The sequence below is a fragment of the Manis pentadactyla genome, chromosome 2, assembly GCF_030020395.1.
Source record: "Manis pentadactyla isolate mManPen7 chromosome 2, mManPen7.hap1, whole genome shotgun sequence".
NCBI classification, from domain to species: Eukaryota; Metazoa; Chordata; class Mammalia; order Pholidota; family Manidae; genus Manis; species Manis pentadactyla.
The window spans coordinates 150,656,715-150,670,466 of NC_080020.1; the positions used below are offsets into that span (position 1 = coordinate 150,656,715).

The following is a 13,752-nucleotide window of genomic DNA, read 5'->3' on the forward strand; positions in this document are numbered from 1 at the left end:
GCAGGCTGCGTGTCACAGTGGGGGCCTCGGAGCTGAGCAGGCAGCCAGAGGGATGGAGCGCCTGAAGCTCCCCAAAGTTTCCAACCTGCTGGGCAGAGCACGCGCTGACAAGCCCTTCCGGCTCTCCTCTCCCCTGCGCAGACAAGCTAGTCAGGCTCTCCCCTCCCCCGCGCAGCAAGCTCCGTGCAAACCCTGCGGCCCCTTCAGCAGCCCTCTCGCTGCAAGGAAGCATCTCAGACCTCCTGCCTTTCCCTGGAGCCAGAGCAGCCGGGTGTGGATCCCGTCCTCCACAAACGGCCCGGAATGTCAAGTCTCTCAAGGACTCCGCCTGTCAGAGCTGCCCATCCTCCAGAGCACCGCACAAGGTAGGTTTCTGCTCACAAAGCAGAGCCCCGGGGCCGGGTGTTCAGCAGTCCCAGGCCTCCACCCCCTCCCCCGTTCCGTTTCCACACCGTTACCCTTTTTGATCTTTGTCTTTACAAAAGATTAGGTTAGAGTATTTTTTAAATTTGCATTTCTCCTTTAAGTGGGGTTGAGTGTTCTCTTATTCAAAAAGTCTTTTTTTTTCTGACAATTATTCATACTTTTGTGCCGTGTTTTTATGTTGTTCGTCTATGTTTTACCCATTTGTTGAAGCTCTTAATGTATTAAGGAAGTCCTTTGTTTGAGTTGCAAGTAATTTTTCTTAGTTTACTATGTCTTTGGACTTATGTATTGCCATTTTACTTTTTAAAAGTTCGATTCAGTTACATGGTTCCATCTTCTCTTGTATGGCTCCTACTTAGTATGTCATACAGGGGCCATTCCCATTCAACTTGACAACATGGGAGTCTTTTCCCCCTAGTATGGTTATGGATTTGCTTTTCATCTCTGAATCATTATCTCCAATCCTGAAGGGCTTCAGGAGTCTGTATTTTAGAGAGAGCCTCAGGTGACTCTCCTATAGCCAGTCCATTTGTGAATCATTGCCTTAGAGTAAGTGTGGGTATGGAATGAGTGGCCCAGGCTTACATAATGGAAAGAAGAGTCTGAACTACTTTGAGTAGTATTCACTGAGACTTTGAATGTAAGTGAAATGAACTCTCATCAAGCCATTGGGATTATATTTGGTGTTCATACCCAGCCACCAGCCAGCTGCTTAACACGGCACATATAGCATGCTTCCCCATTGACCCTCTTGGCAGGCTTGGTTCCATCCTGGGGATTGGGGCCCAGAAAAGCCCCTGAAATATGGCTACAAAAGAGACTAGATCTTTCCTTTGTTTTTTTGGAAAAGGATTGCTCTTGCCTCACATGGGAAATAATGATTTGGCAATAGGACAGTGCTTCCCTGTCCCTTGGTTTTTTTGAATTTGATGTCTTGATTGAGTTAAAAGGGCCAGAATGTGGTGTTTTAGCCATGGTCGTTTTCCTGGTGAATGAAATTAGGCAAGACACCCGACTTCTCTGATGAGTCTTTCCACAGAAAATAGGGAGTTTTGATGCCTCACAGTTGTGAAGATGAGATTAAGTAATGAGTCTGGTAATTCTATTGTATACCTAGGTCTGGTTGGCAATTGCCTCATGTTGTGTGTGCAGGACTCCATGGGGAAGGTGGTGTTAACAATGTGGATTCTTGTTATAAGGAATGTGCATTTGTAATTCTTAAGTGATTCTGAAGTGGATGACCTGTGATCCACATTTTGAGAGACTCAAAACAACTCAATTTTGGATTAGGTGACTCAGAGAAAGCTGGTGGGTGACGTATTCCTTTGGCTCTATCCCCAAGCCCTCCCTTCCTCCTTATAGTGATCCATTTGGATCCAACTTATATTTAGGTGTAAGAGCCCTAAATCAGGTTTTCAGAATCTAAGGACCATTTACATTTAGAGAGACACTAAGGTGCTTAGCTGATTATTATTCTAAGAACAATAGTGTTTTTCTCCCTCATCTCATTAAGTTTACCACCCATGGTTAATGCCAGGAGGATTTGAATCATGACAATATTTGTGTCTTCGTGGGTGTGTTCAGATTTAGCATCAGAACTATAGACTTCCCTGGCATTGTGCTCAGGGAGAGAAATTGGTCTTTCTGTCCAGCATCCTCTAGGCAGCTGTTTAGAAAGACTCCTTGCAGGAAGCCCTCTAATTTGCTGACAAGCGGCCCTTTCTGCTGGCTTCAAGGCTTGGGTGTTTGGCTGCTGTCTGCTTATGGTGTGAACCCAAGATGTTTGGCGATTGGCTTTGGGATACAGTGTGCTGTGCTTTCCAGATATCAGTGTGGATATCAATCTTCAGGGATTAAAATGCAGGTGGTGACTCAGCAGATCCATGCTGGGACTTTAGGCATTTCCAACATGCTCCCAAGTGGGAGGTCCAGGGACTGTTACTTGGAGTAGAAGGAATTCAGAGGCAGCAAATAGACATAGATTTTGTCTGGCTCTGCCATTTCATCTGTGCTACCTGTGTGCCTGTTTAACTGAATTACCTGGCCCAAGCACGGTTCTTTTCTTCTTATGATAAGGACAGTGTGATGGAGGGGCTCATGTACAGCACCTAGGTGGACAAATGTTGGCACTGCTCTGCCTAGACAATAAGATTAGGAAGAAGTAAAAAACACCAATAAGCAGATCGTTACCTAAATGTACCATTACCAAAGTGTACACTTTGGACAAATCAGGAGACTTACTGTTTGAATAGATTTTTTAAAGTACCAGAGGAAAGTGTTTGAATGTTTAGGTAATGCCTGTGGACAAGATATTTTTCCTCCTAACATGTGTTCATTGTTCATCCTGTTCTGAGACGTCTAAGAAAAATTTTCCTAAATAAACGTTCTGTGTTGGCCAACATAATCTAGCAATGCTGGGTTGGTCAGACTAGGGATTTATGAGATGATTTCTGGTGCTATATTTCCAACTTTGATATGTAGAAACTGGTTTCTAATTTATTTTTCAATATCCTCTTTCTTGAGAATTATGTTTGTGACTCTGATAGAGGCAGTTGCCTGTCATGTTTCTACTACTCTACAGGGAATTGGGAGACAACAGTTCTAGAGCTGTTTCCACCCCTAACTGGCTCTGACGCCATGAAAAGGCCCATAGCTCTGGGCCTTGGCTTCATCCTTTGCTCTGTATAAACTCCAAGAGGGCAGAGGCTTGTCTGCCCTGTTCGCTGCTAGGCAGAGTAGGTGCTCAGTAATTATCTGTTATCTGACTGAAGGAATTGGTGAAATTAATGTAATGTGTATTTGAATCCCCCAGGGGTCCTACTAGGACAGTCTCTGACCTGGCAGGTTTGGAGTAAGGCCTGAGGTTCTGCATTTGTAACCAGGTTTTTGGTGATGCTGATGGTTGGCTTGTGCATCACTCTTGGAATACCAAGTCTCTAGATAATCTGTGATGTGTAGAAATCTTTGTAAAGTCCTTCTCAAGGACAGTTTCTAATCATCAACTTGTTCATTGAAACTGACCAGTAGTCTCAGGGCACTGGCTGTCTTGACCCAATGACAGTGTAATTCAACTTAACCATTAGCTTTCTTTTGTATTTAGTTCAGAATTTCTCCAGGACCTTGTCAGAAATGCAGATTCTGGGGCCGCACCCTAGGTGTCCTGAATCAGAACCTCCAGGGTGGGGCCCGCAGTCTGTGTAGTGCCCAGCCTGAGGTTTCAGAAGCCCTGCAATGACTGGAAACTTGCCAACAGGGTGTGAGGCAACTTTGCATGCTGTTAGTGGGCAGCAGGGCACCTCTTTTGTTTAGCTTGTGGATCATGACAGTATCTTGAAACCAAATGCAAGTTCATAGGAGAAGAAAAAGATAATTTGTAAAGGGGCAGATTTTTGTGAACCCCCTGGGTAAGTAGAAGGTAGATATAGATATGACTGCACTCGTTTGGAGCCGTATTTCCATGGAGAAGTGTTAAGATCACTTTTGTCTGTATCCTTCCTACAGTTCTGCAGGGGGTTGGAAGTTGTTGTGGCTGCCCATGGGAATCACCTGTAGGGCTTTTAAAACTATTGATGGCTGAGTCCCACTGGAGGTTCTGATGTCATTGATCTGGGGTGCTTCAGAATCACAGATACATTATCTGCTGTTAGAAGAACATAGGGGATGTGAACAGTTTCCAGGGCTTGGAAGTTGTTGTGGCTGCCCATGGGAATCACCTGTGGGGTTTTTAAAACTATAGATGGCAGAGTCCCACTAGAGGTTCTGATGTCATTGATCTGGGGTGCTTCAGAATCAGCAGATACATTATCTGCTGTTAGAAGAACATAGGGGATGTGAACAGTTTCCAGGAATGTGCTGTTTTAATTTATCTGATTTTTCTCAAACTATTCAAAATCAATTAGACAATATCCATCATATTATTGATAAGTTTTCACAAATGCCTGGGTTACCTAACTGGTTTTCTTGGTTTCATTGGATATGGTCAGAAATTGTAGGTCTGCTTTTGTTATGTATCTGTATTCCTACTCTGTTAATGTGTGTATGCAATTTAATTAGTGGTTTGTTAAAACCTGTACATGCTCACATTACTCTACAAGAAGTTATGTCATAGAAATAATCAATCTTCTCCTGTTTTCTTCCATCTGCTACTTCTATAGCTTTTCTTCTTTCTTCCTAATTACAGCCCTTTACTAGAATTTGTGCCTCTTATTTGAAATTACCGAGTATCATAATTCTTCCAAGTGCTAAAGATACCTCAAGACAAGTGCTGGGCATAGAAGCCACAGGGCATAAATCTGCAAAGAAGTAAAAAGCAAACCTTTTCAATGAACATTGCCTCTCTCTCACTTACCAGCTTTACATCTCCCTGTGTGGCCCTGGAAGATGGTTGTTTTGCCAGAGAAGGGTAAGATTCCTCAAGGGAGGAACAACCTAAGACAGGCACAATCACAGGGGGCCATCAGGTGAGAAATTGGGGGCCAGCAGAGGTGAGGCTTAGAACCTCACCCCCCCCAGTTTTGAGAGAAATCTTCTGCACCCGTGGCTGTTTTGTTGCCCTTGTCTAACTTGGATTAATACCTAGTCTATAGGCACAGACCTGATCATCCACACTTGCCTTCTTACAGCAGTAAATTGTGCTTTCTATCTTTCTCTTGCATCTGCCTACTACTTCAGCATTTTATTAAAAAAATAAGGGGGAAATGTGGGATTCACATATAAATCAAGTATAAAAATCAAATGAATAATCATATCTGACTTGATTGTTTATAGTTCGTGATGCATGATCAAAACCGAAACAGTTTCTGTGATATGACTGCCCTTGCTTGTTCACCATGTAAGAACTTTTGCTATGCTTCAGAAGACTGGAGGCTGTTGAGAGTTGAGCTCGGGGTTGATTAATGATTGTGTATTGAGTCCCCTGTACAGAATTTTATTGTTAACAACCATTTGATCAATAAATATGAGAGGTGCCCTCTCAGCACCACTCTTGCGCTGTTACGCCTCGAGTCCCCTGGCTGGTCCTTTCAGGTCTCCGATACCTCATCACATCTCCTCCCTTGTCTGCGGGTCAGAGGCAGGGAGGGACCGACATGGCAGCACAACTGTGCTGTCTCACTGGTGTTTTCTGGGGTCACTGCTGATGACAGAGCAGAGATGGAGCCTATTCCTACCAGGAGAAGGGAGATTCACGTACTTTAGAAACCAGTCCATAAGCTTACAAAGTCTAAACTATGAAGTTGACTCAAATTTTTGCCTGAGCTTGCTGACATGTCTTGCTGGTGATTTCTTGGTGCCGAGGGTGAGAACAGTGGTGGGAAGCAGGTAGAGGAAGCACCGATAAATCAAGAGTTGCCATAGAGAGATTACTTTTATAGTCAGCCGTTACAGGTAACGTTTCATGAACTGCTCTCTTTACTACTGTGTATGATAAAACTTTTCCGAAAGTTAAAAAATAGGGAGAATAATAGCTTCAAGGGTTTTTGTGAGAATTAAATGAGATCTATAACACAAGTAAAGATCTTTATGGTATTGTGCTTAGTAAGTAGTGACTATTGCTGATATTGGCTGCTGTCTTGGCTGAGTTTCACTCTTCCTTCCCCACTGTTCTTTCTGACCTCTGACTTCCTTGGCCCTTTCTCCCCTGTCTGGCCTGGACTTTGCCCTGTGGAATTGAGGCAACCTGGCTTGTCTGTCTGCCTCTGGATGGTTCTTGCAAGGACGCGTCTTTACCTCCTTTTTCTGGCTTGTCCTGCTTGCCTAGGGAGCCCCCTCTACTGAGCACCGCAGTCTTGGGGTCAGCCCACTTGACCGGAACCTTATTTGCCCTGGTCCCTCCGTGTGTACTGTGCGTGCTGGGAGGTGGGATGGGGAGGGAGTGGAGGTAGGCAGGGAGGGAGCCAAATGCAGCACAGCTGATCACGGCCCCCTTCATGCAGTGAATGTCTTGTTTTGTAAGAATTAGATTTTCATTGCATCGCATGTTTGTTTATACGTGGGTATATGTATAATAAAGTCTGTGACTCTGCGTGCTTGTAGATATTATGTAGACATTTATTATAACTTAAGGGATGTTTGTTTCCATTTAGCATTGAGCTTCACTTATCAATGACATTTAACCTTTTTATGCCTTTATTTTTGGCTGCTCTTGCTTCTTTGCTAAGTGGAAGATCATTTGTAAATCATTTCTTTAGTGTATTGGGTGAAAAGGCTATTTAAAGGAACCTGGTGGTGGAGCCTTCCATAGAAGTAAAGAATATTTAGGGCTGCTTAAGTGCCAGACATTGTCTTAGGCCCTTTCTTGTCCTTCATTGATCTACAAGATGTCCCTTTGAAGTGAAAGTTATCGCCATGTTTACTTTTCCAGTGTTAGACATCTAGTACATACTAGGATTTTGTTCTGGCTGCAAGCAAAAGAAAACCCCCAGACAGGCTTAAATAATAAAAGGAATTTAGTGGTTCTTGTAACTGAGAAATCCAGCCATGGGATGGGCTTCAGGTATGGCTTGATCCAGAGATTCATGCTGGTGTTAGGCAGTTCTAAATCTCATGAATGAGTGCTACACCGACTGTGGAAGGGTCATCAAACAGCATCAGAAGCAGAGGTCTTCACTTCACTGAGGCCGACCTGGGTGAAGCTGTTGGTTGGCTCTGCACTGGTCATTGTTGGCTCGTTGTGGACTCCCCTGCTGGGTGTGACCCTGGGGTGTACTGATGCTGCAGAGTGAGGTTAGCTTCTTCACAACTGCAATGCCAGAGAGGCTCTTTGTTAGGAGGAAAGGAGCTCTGGGAGGCTATTCATAGGTGTCCACTGCAGAGACACAGACCTGGGGCTTGAATGTAGTGCTCTTTGTCCAATTCCAGGGCACTTTAATCCAAATGATGCCTCCCTTAAAGTTGCTTTCCCCCAAGCAGTATCTGATGAGACTTTACCATCAGCTTGTTCCTCTGGAAGCACTGGTCTTACTCTGGGGCATGTCATCGTCTGGGAGTATGACTTGGCCCATAGCATCTAATTGTTCAGAGGCACAGTATGCTCCACTCTGAAGTAAGGGGGTTGAACAATATGAATTCATCCCATGTTTATTAAGTGCCTATTATGTCTAGATCCATGTTGGGTTGGATTTACAAACATGCAATGTACACATGGCTGCTGCCCTTATAGGGCTATTGACTGTTGGGACAAAGAGGCATTAATTAAATGGTGAAAAATATGTAATGTGGAGCCTCTCACATATGCCTGGCCCTTAGCAAATAATTAATGAATAAAATAGTCTCCATTTTTACCTGTTATCATTAACAAATATACCATTCTAAGTTCTGCCCAGTGTTCTGGTGGGGAAGCACAGAGCACCCCCAGGGAGGACTGTGGGGACTGGGAGAGGAGCAGGATGGGCCCTGGGGATGCCCACATCCGGGGCCTGGGGCAGGGCAGCCTCCGAGGTCCCTTCTAGCCCTGAGGGACACTGATCTCCTTCCAGCCCCAGTGTTTCCGGAGTTAGTGATGGACTCTTCAGGCCCTTTATGCTCCTCTGACAGTAAGAGAGCTGGGCGGGCAGGACACACACCTCTGGAGCCCTGGAAGAGGTTGATTCATGTTCTTATACTTGGTGATTTTCTACTTGAACAGGTTCTGTATGTTAAATAATCCAGATTTCAAAATGCCTTAAAAATAATGTCCCTTGAATGGGTAAAGGTGTGTGTGTGTGTGTGTGTGTGTGTGTGTGTGTAATGGAATATTCTTCAGCCATGAGAAGGAAGCAAATGCTGCCATTTGTGACAACATGGATGGGCCTGGAGGGCATTGTGCAGAGGGAAATAACTCAGAGAAAGGCAAATACCATGTGGACTCCAAAAAAATAAAGCTCATAGAAGCAGAATGGTCATTTCTAGGGGCTGGAAGGTGGAAGGAGTGGGGAGATGTTGGTCAAAGGGTACAAACTTTCAGTTACAAAGATGAATAAGTTTTGGAGATCTAGTGTATAGTGCGGTGATTCTAGTTAACAACACTACTTGAAAGTTCACAAAATAATGTTCCTTGTTTCTCCAGAACTTTTTTTTTGTTTTTTAAGTGGTTATTTAAAAATTTTTATTAAGGTATATTGATATACAATCTTATGAAGGTTTTGCATGAGCAACATTGTGATTTCAACATTCACCCATATAATCGAATCCCGCCCCCCCCCCCCATTGCAATCACTATCCATCAGTGTAGTAAGATGGTAGAGAGTCACTACTTGTCCAGACCTTTTAAATATTGCGGACGGTTCTTCCCTGTCACAGGTGTACTTGGGGTGATCCGAGCCCCACTCAGTGCCTCTTCCCTTACCCCCCTCCCTCCTTGAGCTAGCTCATGGGGCCCCTTCCTCTAGACTCCCAGCCCTCTGGTCTCAGCTTCCCCTGGGGCATCTGTATCCTCAGCCATCTTCTCACGGGTCTTTCCACAGTATTATAAGTGATGATGACCAGGAAGGAAGACAACAGGTTTATCATGTATTTCTAGAACAGCTGTCACCACAGATGCCTGGAAGAAAAACCTGTACAGTGTGGACAGGAAAGGTCCTATGTTCTTGAAAAGGAGACACATAAACTCCATACCTTTGCCAAGATTCTAGGCTCTGATCTGCTTTGAAACACTTCTAACTTCCTAGAGCACCTGTTCCTACCTTACCTGCCACTATGCCATCACACACTTTCTCTTCTCTCCTACCCTCTAAGCATTTACTCTTTTACTCTTTTTTGGGAAAAAGTCTTTCAAAAGCAAGTTTGAGTAGAGTTACCAAAAAATCAGTGTGGTATGTCCAGAGTGAGTCATAATGGAAGTAAGAAAATGGTGTCATGACAAACTAGCTTTATTCTGGTTTTCCTTGTGGCTTATCGATAGTGACCCTGCAGCCCTTCCACTAACAGCCCTGGAGCTGTGCTGGCTCAGCGGGAATTCGGGGATGACCTTGGGGAGCAGCTTCCTGTGTGTGTTACTGTTTTTCTTCTATTGACTGATGTGTAGAGGAAAATTGGGAGTGAAGAACAGTACATTTCTTTGCTCTTCCTTCCATAAATTGCTTGTTACAACAATTATTTAAAGTCATGGAAAACAAAAGTTTGCAGTCTTCCATGGAAGAGCAAAGAGGGAGATGTTGGGGAAAAGGTTGGTTAAAAGGGTGGGAAACGTTTGTAGAGAGGCAACCTCTTGGTGACCTTACATTTGCGTAGTACATCTTGCTGCTCTCTGTGGTGCATGGATGTATTCTTTCCTGAGTTTTCTGGCAACGTTCCAGGCATAGCAGAGGCTACAAATCTTTTGCAAATTGGCATATCCTTTTTGTGCTCATGTAAATCAATAAGGAGCAATTGTTCCCTGTTCCTGGACAGAGGCCTTAATTCCATATTGCTGTCTGCGCACTGGTGAAACGTAATCATCTCAGAACTCTGGTATAGACTTAACTGGGTGTGCATCGACAGTGCCTTGTTCTGGCTGGGCACTCAGGAAATAACAGTTGAATGATACCCAGAATATCAACTCAAAGCTGAAGTCCTAGACTGATCCTGTCAGTTCTTTCCACGTCCTTTAGAAGAGCACCTGGGGAGGACTTAGCTATCTGTGTGCATGCCAGGTCTTTGGATTTTGTTTCCTTTCTATGTTGGGCTTGTTCTGTGAAACAGTAAGCCAGACATTCAGGCAGGACATTAGGTGGGGCTGGAACCTTCTGGAAGAGTGGAAACTTGATGAGGGGACAGCCATTTCTGCAGCACCTCTGATATGGGGTGTGGGTGGTTGGCCTGGCTGACAGTGTGGGGAGGGAGGGAGGCACTGACTTGAGCTCCCTGCTCTCTTCCACCTCTGAAAGGGGTTCTCTCCTGACCGGTTGGCGGACAAAGAGAAGCAGTTGCTGCAAACCATGTGGCTTTATTGAAATAGATTGTTGCTGGGGACTTCCCCTTTAAGATAAAGCCAGATAGTGGAGCTGTATTACAATGTTTCAGATAATAGAAAACCCATCTTCACATGGCCGATCCGCCTCTGTGTTGGACTCATAAAATGGATTTAAAAGTGTGGACAGAGATTTTGTGATGGTGGTTGGTTGGTTTTCCCCTTGCTGTAGTAGCAGCTATTTGGGTTCAATCCTCTGCTTTTGTCATACTAATTTTGGTTATTTTGTGTCTTGCCCCACAGTTGTGAACTAGTAAGACATTCTTGAAAGGAGTGGAAAGGGAGGTGGTGTTCCGAATGGCTTCTGGGAGACAGTCCTGCTCACATCACTTTACTTAAGGTTTGCTGCTCACATCACTTTACTTAAGGTTTGCTCTTTTTGTCTAGTCGTAAGGACAGGATAGAGGGCCCCTCTTAGTGATGCCGGGGTTCTTGTTCACGAAGACGAAGAATGAGCTCCACAAACAGTCAAGGTAGGAGAGCAAGGTACAGGCTTTTATTTAGAGATCAAGGGAAAGGACAGAGCTCCCGGTTCAGGTCTGGAGGGGACAAGAGAGCGTGGGTGGTGCATTGTCTGGGGGTTTTATAGGCAGTTGAGGATTTTCCGAGAACATGAAGAAAACTTTGGGGTGTGGACTTGTTAAGTGGTCCGTGAATATTAAAGATTAACTTAACGTAATGAATTTCCTGCCTTGATTTCTCTCTGGGACACTGGCGCCTTGGTCTGGGAGCACATCAGAAGGCTGCCTGCCCAGCCCCCAAGGTGGGCTGAGGTATTGTCTATTTGTTAAAGAATCCTGCCTTTTGAATCTTCTGGGTGTTAAAATGCAATCTTATCTTTAAGATGCAGTTCTTCCTGCCTGTTACCATGTCGTCTACAGCTGGGTCTGCGTGCTAAGTTAGTTGCTCAGTTTGCAAAATCACCTCGTCAGATCTGAAGGAGGAAAGACAGCACATAGGCCTGGGCCTTTTAGTATGTTAAAGTGAATCTTACACATGGCTACAAATGATTAGCGTCACTGAACATGTGCCACTCTTCCCCATCTGGGGAACAGCAACTGATCTGTGGAGATATCATGTGGTTTTTGTCCTTTTTGTTGATGTAGTGGATGATGTATAATAATCTATTTTTAGTTAGGCCTTTGTCTTAAAGCTTTTGTGAATCCCTAAATTTCTAATAGTCCTATTAATACATAATTTTTGCCATAAAATGCAGTAGTGTAGACTTTAAAGATTATGAAACAGTTTATTTGTGCTTTCCAAAGGACGATTGTTTGTTAGTCTTTGCTTTCTCCTTTTCCAACAGCGTCTTTATGCATTCAGTAACTAGTTAAGTCAACAGTTCTTAATATCAGTTTTGTGACTCAGTGTGTCACAACTAATTGTAAGGACTGTTGAAGTAATTTGCTAGTAATTTCTGGTTAAGGTCCTAAGCTTTGTGGATGACCGACCAGAAAAGAGGAGGTGAGGTGATTCCTATGAGAATGCTTTCCCCTTGTATGCCTTCCAGTATGCTTTGGGTGGGGCAGAAGGAGGAGAAATAGAGCGAGCTGCTGACGGGGGTGCACATAGTGGTGTTGGGTCTTGGCACAGGGAAATGGGGTTGTGCAGCCTTGCCTGTTACTGTGTGTATGTGGGTTTGTGCGGCATGTGTATGGAGAATCGCTTGGCCCTAGTGAGGAACTCCGAAGAACCACAGCTTATGCTTTAACAAAATGATAATTACCATGAATCACGGCCATGGATTTGCCAAGGGACTGCTCAGTGTTGAATTCTAGAACAGGAGAGAGAGTGCCCAGCTTAGGAGAGCCAGGATCAAGGAGGCCGTGTTGGAGGAATTGACCTTTACGAGTTGAACCGGATGTGTTGAGATGCCCAGGAGGCAACACCTGCCAATGAGACAAGTGGAGACCCCAGGCCTCCAGAGCAGGAGTTCTCATCCCTATCTGTGGACTTTGTAACAGTGCAGAGACCTCCACCTTCACTTTCAGAGGTCTTGATTCTGCATTAGCAAGTAACAACCTACCTCCCCACCCCAAATGAACCTGATGTGTATGCTTGGGTTGATTCCACATTCCTTTGAGGGTTGTGGAGGGATAAGAGGTATCACAGTTTCATCACTGGACCTCTGAAGGAACAAGCAGAGTTTCACACGTGTATTCTCCCACGCACGCATTCAGACACAGGCCGGTACATGCACACTGTCATGTAGCATTTGTTTGACTATAATCAGGCCTCACATGTGTAAATGTAGCTCTAAGAAATAAATACTGAAATTTTTAATGTGCTGTCCCAGTAGTCAAATGTCTTGTTCAGCTCTACAGATTGAAGTGCTGTGGTCTTGTCTTATTCTTGAAGCCTTAAACTCCTAATAGTCATTGTGGAGTCTTCAAAGAGTGCCTAACTCCTCTCTAGTGAGCTCTGGTATTACTTGGATCTTTTCTGTTGTTGTTTCTTTGTTCTTGATAGGATTGTGTACCAGGAGGGTGGGAAGGAGAGGGAGGGCAACAGTTCTGAACCGTGGTGTTAATTTTCACGTGGCAGCTGGGCTTCAATGTCCCCTCTGCATAAGGGGCACCTCGTAGTTGTAGCCAGCCACTGGTCAATGCACACTCGATGGAAAATGTGCATACAAGGAAGACGTCTATTATAGGCAAAAACAACAGAAAGCACAAAATTAATCTTACAACAACTGAACGTGGTACACCTGTAATAATTCAGGAGTGTTTCAAAGTTACCAGACATCTCTTTTATCTGTAAAAGCATTAAACAACCTCGAGGCCTCTCTAATGATAGTTACACCTACATTAAATCAACACTGGGCAAAATAAGGCATAAATACCCAAGATGATTAACTGTTTCAGCTATAGAACTAAATCATGTAAAACCTCAAGGATTTTAAAACCTACACTGGCAGTTATTCCAGTTTTGTTTCTATACATGAGCTGCCAATCTGCTGAGTTGGCAGTATGTCCCTGTTACCTCAAATTGCAAAAATATATTTTTTCACTATCAAATGAATTTGTGAAACACTTTAAGAAATGTATCTCTCTCAAAAATATCAGAACTCATTCTAGCATGAGTTCTAGTCACACTAATTAAGAAATCTTATATGTAATATTATTTTCTATCTAGAGGATCTTTATAAAGTACAGATTGATTGAAGGTTAATAAGGCTTTTATGGGTAATTGTTATAGCCACTGAATACTATGGCACTCTTTTTAAAAAACAGCTTAATCCATTTGTAATATATTTGCAATATCAAATCATGTACACTTGAAACTAATATGTGCCAATTATATCTCAATGAAAAGTAATTAATGGGAAAGAAAGTAGCTTGAAAGGAGATATTTACTTTGGTATCCCACACTAAATCATTACTTAGCAACTGAGAAATAAA

At 43.7% G+C, this 13,752-nt stretch overlaps 1 long non-coding RNA gene across 2 annotated transcripts in view; it reads left to right on the plus strand.

Annotated features, from left to right (window-relative positions):
- LOC130682534 (uncharacterized) overlaps nt 1-13,752 on the plus strand; it is a 34,354-nt gene continuing 20,602 nt past the window's right edge. Inside the window, exons 1-3 of one of the 2 annotated variants that reach the window (XR_008995726.1) lie at nt 1-365; nt 10,595-10,691; nt 11,196-11,649. This is a non-coding gene — a long non-coding RNA (uncharacterized LOC130682534). Of the gene's footprint in view, nt 366-10,594; nt 10,692-11,195; nt 11,650-13,752 lie in introns of those variants that run through there. The other variant, XR_008995727.1, reaches the window with a different exon arrangement.